This window comes from Physella acuta, unplaced genomic scaffold (genome assembly GCF_028476545.2).
Source record: "Physella acuta isolate Inbredline_101_S28 unplaced genomic scaffold, ASM2847654v3 ptg000151l, whole genome shotgun sequence".
Classification (NCBI taxonomy): Eukaryota; Metazoa; Mollusca; class Gastropoda; family Physidae; genus Physella; species Physella acuta.
This window is the reverse complement of record NW_026731670.1, coordinates 1,235,623-1,246,175: the sequence shown is the minus strand read 5'-3', so window position 1 is coordinate 1,246,175 and position 10,553 is coordinate 1,235,623.

The following is a 10,553-nucleotide window of genomic DNA, read 5'->3' as shown; positions in this document are numbered from 1 at the left end:
ACCAACAATCAAAATCTTAAAACTTACCCTTTTTTATTATCAGTTCGCAACACTAATCCCACACTGCCCCTACCCCTCCCTTACCCATCCATCATTTACTCTATAGGGCGAGGTAATCGTTGTGTACAGGTGGGGAGGGGCAGGTTTTGTTATAGATGTTAGGAAGTCCGAACATTCCCTATAGCGGAACGTGAAGAAAACGTGAATGTTACTACCTTCTCATTTTTTAACGTGTATTTTTTAAATAGAACAAATAGGACGGGGTGGTTGGGGGGGGGGAGTCGCCAATCATCCCACACGTTATGCAACACCCAACGAAACACCCATAGCCTCACACCACCCCCAACAGTCAGTGAGGCAACAAGCCGACAAGCTTAGCCTTTGATGGTTTGTATCACTCGTGCGGTTTCATACCCCACCTCCCTCTCCCGTTACTTTGTAGAGTCGATGTTACTAACCCTGGGGCATAGATTAGGAATATACAGAAAATACACTTTTACTAGTGTTCGATCCCTCCAAAATTTTTTTTACCCCCCCCCCCCCACCCCACGGAAAGAAAAAAAGTCTGAAAGAAACACTGGTAATAAATGTATATATTTTCTAAATAAATTATATTATGTTTTTTTCGGAGAGGGGGGGGGGGGTTGGAGGAAGGGGCATCGGTCCTACGCGCAGATGCATGAAAGAAGTGCTGCACGCAAAACACGTTTAAGATTTGACAAATGAAATAGGCGGTAATGACAGTGATTTTATCACAGTATCTATCGGCATTGGCATTTTAATTCAATGATTACTCGGGAATCAAAGACGTTATAATATTAGTGTGTGTTCTTTTCCGGCTTTAGACTCTTTTCTATATAGCGACCATATGTGAGCAGATCTGACCACGTTACGTATTTTCTCTAGTGAGCGGATATCAGCACGTCCTACATATATGTATACGTCATACGTTTAAATATGGCTAACTTTTTAAATATTGGTAGGCCCTCTAGATTTAAAAGTAGGTATAGGTATATACATAAGTATAGTTTACGTCTAAGTACAACATTACCTTAGTTTTTTTTTTGTTAAAATTAGCATATATATTAATTAGCTTTTTAAATCTAGTTGATCCTAAATAAAATGACCCACTTGTCTATATTGGACGTCGTTCTGACGCGAAGAGTCCGCTAACAAATCTTGACGCTTATTCAGTTTTAAAATAAATAGAGAACTAAAATCAGATCAACAGCGCCAGCAACTCTTAAGATAGCACCCGGCCGTCAAACAGTATTGGGTTTCAAGTATCTTGAGTTTCTTATTCTAAAGCAATTCTTATGTTTTTGAGCAGTGTTGTTTTGAATCGCTTTGATGTCAACGAGCTAAACTGTGTCACTGTGACCCAACGAAATTTATTGATCTGTGTATTGAATATATTTTCGTGTCGCTGTACAGAATTAAATATCTTATCCTCCACTCTTTGAAGAAATCACATTAAGAAACTCGATTCATCAGGCTTTTTAATGCAGGATCGCTAAGAGTTGTTGGACGATCTACGCTCACGGATAATTGAGGCTTACCAAAGTCAGGTTAACAGACTTGTCATCTGTCATTTGACCATGCCATCACAGATGAGATTTTAATAGAAGTTAAAAATAGAATAACTGTTTATAACTCGTAATTCTACTTATTTCAATCTTCATCGGTGTTAATAGAATTATATGTGAGCAAAATAATATAATTCTGTTGTTAATAATTGACCAGGCTTACAATGTATTTGAAGCGAAATGTTAATGCAAGAGCTCGTATGACAACATCGGTCGTTTTGTTGTATGCGTTTAGGCACTTGTTTAACAAAAGCATTGTCACTTTATTATGTTAAACACGCGTTTCGTGTTTCCTTTATTATCCTTTAATCTACATACACGTGTTATTTAGCGTCCTCGTGAATTTTCAGGTTAATATATTTAAAAACAGAAACCATTGAAAGAAAATTCAGCTTAAATTTAAATTATGCTTACCTCATGCTATGCCTTATCGATGTTCAAGACTGTCAGCTTAGTCTGGTTTGATTAATCTACATGAGCTATGAAGAAACCAAATATTGTTACTTACCTGTATAATATGTAAGAATAAAAAAAAGTTACGTTTCTATATACTTCTGGCGTAGAACAACTTATGGCATGCGCTAATTGCGAAATGAGATTACATGGGACATAATCATGTATTTATTGACTAGCCCCAGACGTACCCCTTATGCATTTACCAGACCGTAACATTTCAATGACATTTTAATAGCACTTTAACATCACGAGATACAATTGCTATTCATCAGCATGTTCTATAATAGAGTATTTTTAGATTGCATGAGTGATCTTACGAGTTATATACACCTCGACACATTAAGAATATATTATTCTAATTAATAGAGTAATTAAAAGTAATTTATGTTCTACGATAAAGGTGCTCTGTACTTGATAGACCTAAGTGAGGAGCTACATAGCAGCAGGAACAAATATTTACTTCGCCTGGGGACCAGGTGGTAGGTGAAAAATTGTATATTCCAACTTGTGAAACCAAATGTCCGGAGCGACACAGGCAAATAACAATTGAGAGCTGAAGACTACAACTTAAACAGGAGAGAAAACTCTAAACAACTCTAGTCTTGCAGGTTGTTTTTTTAAGGTATAGAAAAGCTATCAAAGCAAATGAGGAAATAATTTATGAGTTAACTACCCTTGGTGTTCAAAATAGTTTAAGTCTATATATATAATTCTCTTCTGGGAGCCGTTAGAAAACAAGCTGCAAACGCGCCTTGCAGTCCCCTCTCTTCCTCTCTATCACTATCAATACCACTCCCACCCCACCCCCACATGGTCTGGTGAGCTGTGGTTCACGCTAAATGTTTACAAATCGTAGAGCCGGGTTTAGTGACGGCTATTAGGGGCAGATAATTTAGTTTGAAACGATTTTAAACTTACAGGAGGTAACTAAGAGGAGGCTGCTTTTACGGGGGGGGGGGGGGGGGGGGGTTGTATGGTAGGGGTTGGGGAAAACTGGGGGGGGGGGGTGTGTTTTAAAGCAAATATTTTCAGTGGCAGCATTGGTACTGTCGAATTCACAAAGTATGAATTACTGAAAAGTAGAAAATAAAACAACTAAATAGCGGCGTATGATACGCCGCGGGGCTGCTCGTACTTAATAATTACATATGTCGGAGGAAATATCTCCAGCTGTATTAAATTTAAGAAAAAAGATATCAATTTAAATATATGAATATTATATATGTTTATTTTTTTTTAAATAGGTATAAAGATATGTATATTTGAAATGCTGCTGTGTACGTGAAGTTTTTTAAATTTTATTTTACTCAGTCGTTTATCCCTGGTTATTAATTGTCAGAATATGAAATAACCTAGGATTACAGCGTTGAGCGGGGTTAAACGGACTTATTTTCTTCGTCAGACTGTTAATCAGAGTTTCTTTGAAGCTTCCCCAACGAAATAAAATTGATATAAAAAATATATACTTTTATTGGGAGCCGGCCGGTTTCCAGAAAGACACTTTCCTGAATGACGATTTCCCGAATGGACACTTGCCCGAATGCGACAAAGGCCCGAACGGACACTTGCCCACGTGTCAAACCTAGCTCAATCGGGGTTCAAAGAGTACAGCTCTATATGGTAGACAATCTAAATACAAAGAAGACATTCCATGGAAAGACGCATATGCACATGCAAAAACGGCAGTTGGAGTAGAACAGAATGAAAAGGTTCCAACTTGTTGAACTTCGTTAAAACTGAAGGGTTCATTTGATTTGTACAGGCGAGGGGCGACAATTCAGGTGTTAGATTTTTTTTAATAGTGTTAACTGAAGTGACCACTTATATTATATACGATAGCTTAAGATTATCTAAATATAGCAGAGGTTGTAAAAGGTGCTTGGGTAAACGTCAATGCTTTGAATTAACATAATGTTTACGTGTACATGTATAGCTGTTTATAGTGTAGGCGAGGGGAGAGATTTGAAAGACGTACGATAAAAAGATGGAACATACTAATCATTACGTTAATTGTTGTATATATCAAACGATATCAATATATTTTATTATGCATAATGATTAATCTTCAAATTGTATATAAAACTATTTAAAATATAAATGCAATTCAGTATTAGAAAAAAAATACATCTAATATTATATGCCCCTCATCACATTAGTTAAACAGTCACAAAATCCATTCCTACATTCCAATTTTGTTCGAGTATGGACGACTTAAGCGATGTTTCTAAGCTGGGTAGACCGCAACAGAATACAAGATAAAGCGGGAGTGATTTACCCTAAACTTTCTCGATTTTTCTTTTATAAAATAACGCAACGGGGGATTGCAACTAGGGATATAGACATATGTTTTAATCAATTTTTAAATACTTAAATTTTAAAAAAAAATATAATAGAATTTCGTACAAAAAGGAATTACACACCAAGTGAAGAGCAAACAATGTGTTTTTCGATAAATCGGAAATAGCGTAAAGTACTACTTCCGGTCACCGGAAATAACTCATGATTTGACAGAAACAGATCTTATATTTTTTTGCGAAATTTTATCTGTATATAAAACCAGTACAATTTATAAGCTTTTGAAAAACCTGAAATCGCTGCAAAAAATGATACACAAATACAAAATTGTTAACATACATATATATATGAAATTTCGTAAACCTAGCTTTATGGTACTCAAGTTATCGTCTTACAGAAACACAGACACCGAGACACTTAGGCACACAGACAAGATTGCAAAATTAAGAATTTCCGACTCAGTGAGGTCTAAAACGTCCAGTTTTGTGAACATCTCGCTGTTTAACCAGCTGCGCTCCTCTACTCGCAGATATCAACCCGCCCCCCCCCCCCCCCCCCCGCAACTACCTAACATGCATAGGAGGGGTAATAATTCATGAGTTGCGTCTCTCAGTGCAGAAAAAAAAATGTCATAGTTTTCGTTGTTTTTTTTTAAAATGTGAAGATTATAGTAAGAAATGCTAGAAAGTTTTTTTTTTCTTTTTAAGGAAGAGTGTATTGTTGGTTTCGGTGTATTAATATAACCATTCACAAGTAGAAAAATATAAAAAATGTGTGAAATCATGTGTAAAAATGTGTAAAAATACTGATTGCTCTCCCACTCATGTGTTGTGAGTTGTTGTCCAGTTTAGGTTTGGTACGTGTATATGCATGTTTGAAAATATGTACAGTCACCCCACTCTTTAGTATATATATTTTCTACTACAAACATCTATGGCACTTACAATAAGTTAGTGAAACACAATATTTTTTCTCTTTTATTTTCCTATTAAAACAACAATTTACAATAAACATTAGCACTATTTGATTTTCAGAGCTACGATGTCTCTAAACACCGTAATGATTGAGGCCTTCACACAAAATCCTACAATAAAATGACAACTTTTTATTTGAAAAATACTTTTTTTACACAAGCTACAGTCTTGATTGTTCTAAAGACACTACCCAACTGTAGCTTAAAACAACATAAAATACGAAATGCTATACGAATTGTAGTGTGAAAATTAAGCACACATGATATTCCTTTTAATAGCTAAATAGAGGGAGACTATAAAACCTATTTATAAAGTTGAGTAAAAGGCTCCTTACAAACATTTCGATATTCGAATATTGTTTCATTTTAGGTTTCAAGAGTCAAACAAGGGTAGGCGGCATTCCATTAAAAAGCTTAATTGGAAGGCCCGCAAAACTAGTTTTAATATTTTAATGTGCCACGTAACTTAATGTGTTGAATATGATCTAATAACACTCCTTTAGTTAGTGGAATAGAGGTTTCCTAGGAATTATTGGAACAGTTAAAAAGAGTCTTATAACTAGCAGTAGCCAAAGCGGATTTAAATAAGTTACTTCCTGAGAGGTTTGAATAAAGAGTCTAAATCACTGTTATAAATAGTCGAGTACTGAGGTGCATGGGGGGGGGGGGGGTAATAGCTCTTCTTAAAACAGTAAGAATGGGGCCCATATTGTACATTTTATATGAGCTTTCATTTGATTATCAAATGTACAATATGTGCCCCATTTCGATTAGAACAACTATACATTATAATGTTTAATTACAAATTAAAATCAAACTTAAATCTATGGTGCAACTCTTTCATAGAAATATTTCCCTATAAAAAAATATAGGCATTGATTATTTGTCTGAAAACCAAGTCTTGTTATTAAATCTCTGGCGCAGCTGCTGTATGTAACTACATAAAGAGAATTGCTGGCTTTTTATATTTGTGATAATATAATGAAAATTAATAATGGTTGTAACAGTTTAATTCCTGTCTAAATTAGAATTGAGAAAATATATTTTGACATCAGCTGATTCTCTTATATACAAACTGCTATTTCGCAAATTGCTAGGCTTTGTAGTATTATGCGTTCTACATACTAACAAGCTATTAACTGAAATTATAGCGTGTGTAAATATTGGTCGATACATTTTAATGTTGACTTACTGTATCTACTTAACCGTTATTTTCGTCTTTTAGATAGATAACACATAATGTGTATAATTACAGCAGTACTTATAATTGTGTCATATTTTTTTATTGAATGTTTTGTAAAAGATATATTTTGAAGGGGCGATTTGTGCAATAACTTTTTACAACTTAAAAACTATTCTTGTAAATATATTTGCAAATAAAAGCCTGAAGATATTTAAATTCGAGAGAAAATACTCAAGACAACCTGCATTACTAACTTCTAAACGGAGCTTTCACATGCGTATAATTGTCAAAAATTAAAATACTTTTATAACGGAATAATAAATACATGTTTAAAAATACTCTTTCAAAACAGTAAACATAAGCTATCATTTATTTACCTGTTTACTTAGAAATTTGAAGTGGCGTTTTAATGCTTTATCCAAATTTGAAACACGTGTAGCTTTTATGCATGTTAATATCTGCACAATCGGAAATATATTAAAAATAATAAGTAAAATAACTTTTTTTAACAAAATTAAACCTTATAATAATTTACGAAATAATTTTTTAATTTTTTATTTAGTGTTTTAATAAACATGGAAAAGACTAACGCAACCTCCGGCTTAAATTCACTGACAGTTTTTGATGTTTCTGATGATGTCTACAACATTGTCAATGTAAGTGTCAACTTTATCATGATCACAGTTCTAAATTTTGCTGGAGTTGTCGGGAATATCCTCACCATTGTTATAATTGTGCATAACGGATTAGGGGAAACAACCAATATCAACTTAACCGCATTGGCTGTGTCGGATTTGTTCTTCTCCTTGACACAATTATGGCGGCAACTCGCAGAAATTTTTACAATACTTTAATTTAGAAGCAGGCTTCTACATAATTATATGTCTGTTTCGCTGTATATTTTTTTCGGATGGAACCAATAAGCCGTTTGTATCAGTGTTAAGATTGCAACTATAATAGAGAGAATGGTAGCCGTGGTTTTTCCTTTTGCTGTATCCAGATGCATAACACCATTTCGAATTAAAGTTGTAATAGTTGGAGTTTTTCTGTTTTCAGCTGTATTGTATGTTCCCCAAGGTTTTATTAATGGTTATACGTGGAATATATCTATATATAAGGCATATATATATATATATATATATATATATATATATATATATATATATATATATATATATATATATATATATATACATATATATATATATTATATATATATATATTATATATATATATAAATATATATATATATATATATATATATATATATATATATATATATATATATATATATATATATATATATATATATATATATATATATATATTCGAGTCCCCGCGAGTTTGAGGGTTAGGAGGGTTTAATCATGCGTTATTCATTCTATATGCTTAGAGGTGTGACTTTGTTTCCTAAAACTGGGTAATTTAAATTTAAACAATACATGCGCTATATCTCTTGGATAATACATGTCGGGGCATGGATTTACATACACTACCGCCCAACAAGCCCCAGTCCATGGTGTAGGAAAGCCTTGAGTGTACGTTAATCACTCTCTGTAATAATGAGGTAGAACACACTTCGTCAACCGCTTAGATGTCACGGACGTAGAGGGGCGCTCTCCGGAGTCCGGTTTACACTACTACATGGGCGCCGATTACGGTTGCTGGATCGTATATATGCATCGAATGTCGCCTGCAACTCGTCTGATTCAAATAAGTGATTGACCATTAAACCACATCATATCCATATTCTATATCACTGTTTAAAACGAACGGGAAAGCCCCGGAAACAAATAACATCCAACGGGGCGGAGAACACTCCTGATTCGATTGGGTGATTAAATATAGCAACTCAATCTATCTACGGCCTATCGTACTCGTTAAAACGATATTAGGAGCCATAGTACTCACGGTTGAGCCCAAGGGGCGCCGGGGCACAGGATTCGATATAGTCAATGATTTTGTTGCTCATAGTGTCTTTAGTGTAAGGCAATTTTTAGAAATGAACTTAGGCGCCTTAGTGCACACAGGGTTTCCCGGGGTGTTTGGGATCACGCAATCAAGCAAGCATAATATTACCCCTTACCCGCAGGACGCCCTGCTAACGGATTCTTAGTGCTAATTTATTTGCTGTTGAACTCTGGGTGCCATAACATGAATTGACAAAAATTGCATCCTTTCTTGAGCAGCCAATAAGAAATTTTAATTTTTTTTCGCATACATTTTCTAAGGAGTATTCTTATCTACTTTCTTAAGTTTCGTCGCACTCGGAGGAACGGTGTCAAACCACATCCGACTTTTATTTTATATACACCGTATATGGTAAAAATTGCACTCTCTCGGAGCCCCGCCCTTGAGAAATTAAAACAAGATTTTTTATGCAGAAACCTTACCTAGAGTATTCCTATCAACTCCTTAACGTTTCATGGCATCGGTGATGCCACATCCGACTTTTAATTTATATACCGTTAATAGTGGAAATATTACATCGCACCATGCCGAGGAGTAGCCCTGTCAAATTGATGTTTTTTCTCACATAAATCTTTGCAGGAGTATTTTAAACAATGTATCAAATTTTCAAATGTATCACCCTTAATGAAAATTTAAAAATTATACACATTACGTCCGTATAGCTCAGTGCGATATATTATAGATAAGATGAAATATTATAGGACCCCAGGCAATCATGTAAGCACCATGACCCATATGTTCTTTTTAGAACAATCTACAATATTGACAAAATTGTACACAACATTCGATGATTAAACTAAGCCAGCGACCGTACGCGGCGCCCTTGCAGTTTTGTAATTGGGGTCTTCCGAAGGCGCCATGGTACGCTTCAGACCCCTAGACGGTCATCGAAGTGTTAATGTGCATACAAGGCTTTTATACAATGCCCCGGCAAACGCAAGCCAAGAAATATAACACAGGCATTGTTTACATTTCAATAATTCAGTTTTAGAAAGCAAGGTCACGCGTCTAAGAATATAGGATAGGTTACGCATTGATGAAACCATCTTAAAATATTACGCCAGACTTTCTTGGAGACCGCGGCAACGTCATAAACGTCGTGTTTTTTCAGCATTGGTGTTTTTTACGCAAACACTAAGGACGTTAACGGAAATCAACGTGTGACAAATATAAGCATTTTTCCAATCTGTGACATTTCATACGATGCACTTTTAATGGGAAATTTAAATATAAACTGCATCTTATCACATATGTTTGCCGTATTTGGAATATTTGGAAATCTTGTTACAATAATTATTTTGTCGTACAATGGACTACATGAATCGACAAACATTATTTTAACAGGGCTGGCTGTGTCCGACTTGTTTTTCTCCATGTCTAATATATGGAACCAGCTACCATCTATCGTTGCGTATTTCAGTCTTGAAGCAGCAATTAACATTGACGCATATTTCAAAGTGTATATGCTAGGATGGAACCAATACGCTGTATGTATTAGCATCCACATGGTGACTCTGGTAGCCATAGAACGAATGATTGCTGTGTGTTTTCCATTCATCACTTCAACTATCCTAAATCCTTACAGGTTAAAGTGCATAATTATAGCTATTTATTTATGGGATGGGATTATTTATACTCAAGGATATTTAAAGCAGAGGCGTAGCGATGGGGGGGGGGGGCAGGGGGGGGGGGCAGGGGGGGGGTACATATGTCCCCGGGCGCCGACCTTAGGGGGCGCCAAAATGGGTTGTAAAAAAAAAATTAAAATGTCAATTTAGTTACCACTTTTGCAGTTTTGAGGGGGGGGGGGGTGCAAATCGAAACGTTGAGGGGGGTGCAAATTGAAAATTTGCTCTCGATGGGGTCGCCAAATTGAAAGTTTGTCCCCGGGCGCCGGGAAGGCTCGCTACGCCTCTGATTTAAAGTACTATATTAACTGGACCTTTTATAGCGTAACTAACAGTACCATAGCGTATACAGCTGTATCTGACTTTGTTTGGAGTCAGGAATTTTCACTTTACTTACAAGTTTTCATAGTTCATGTAGCAATCACAATACCATCAACAACAATATTAATCAGCACGATCAC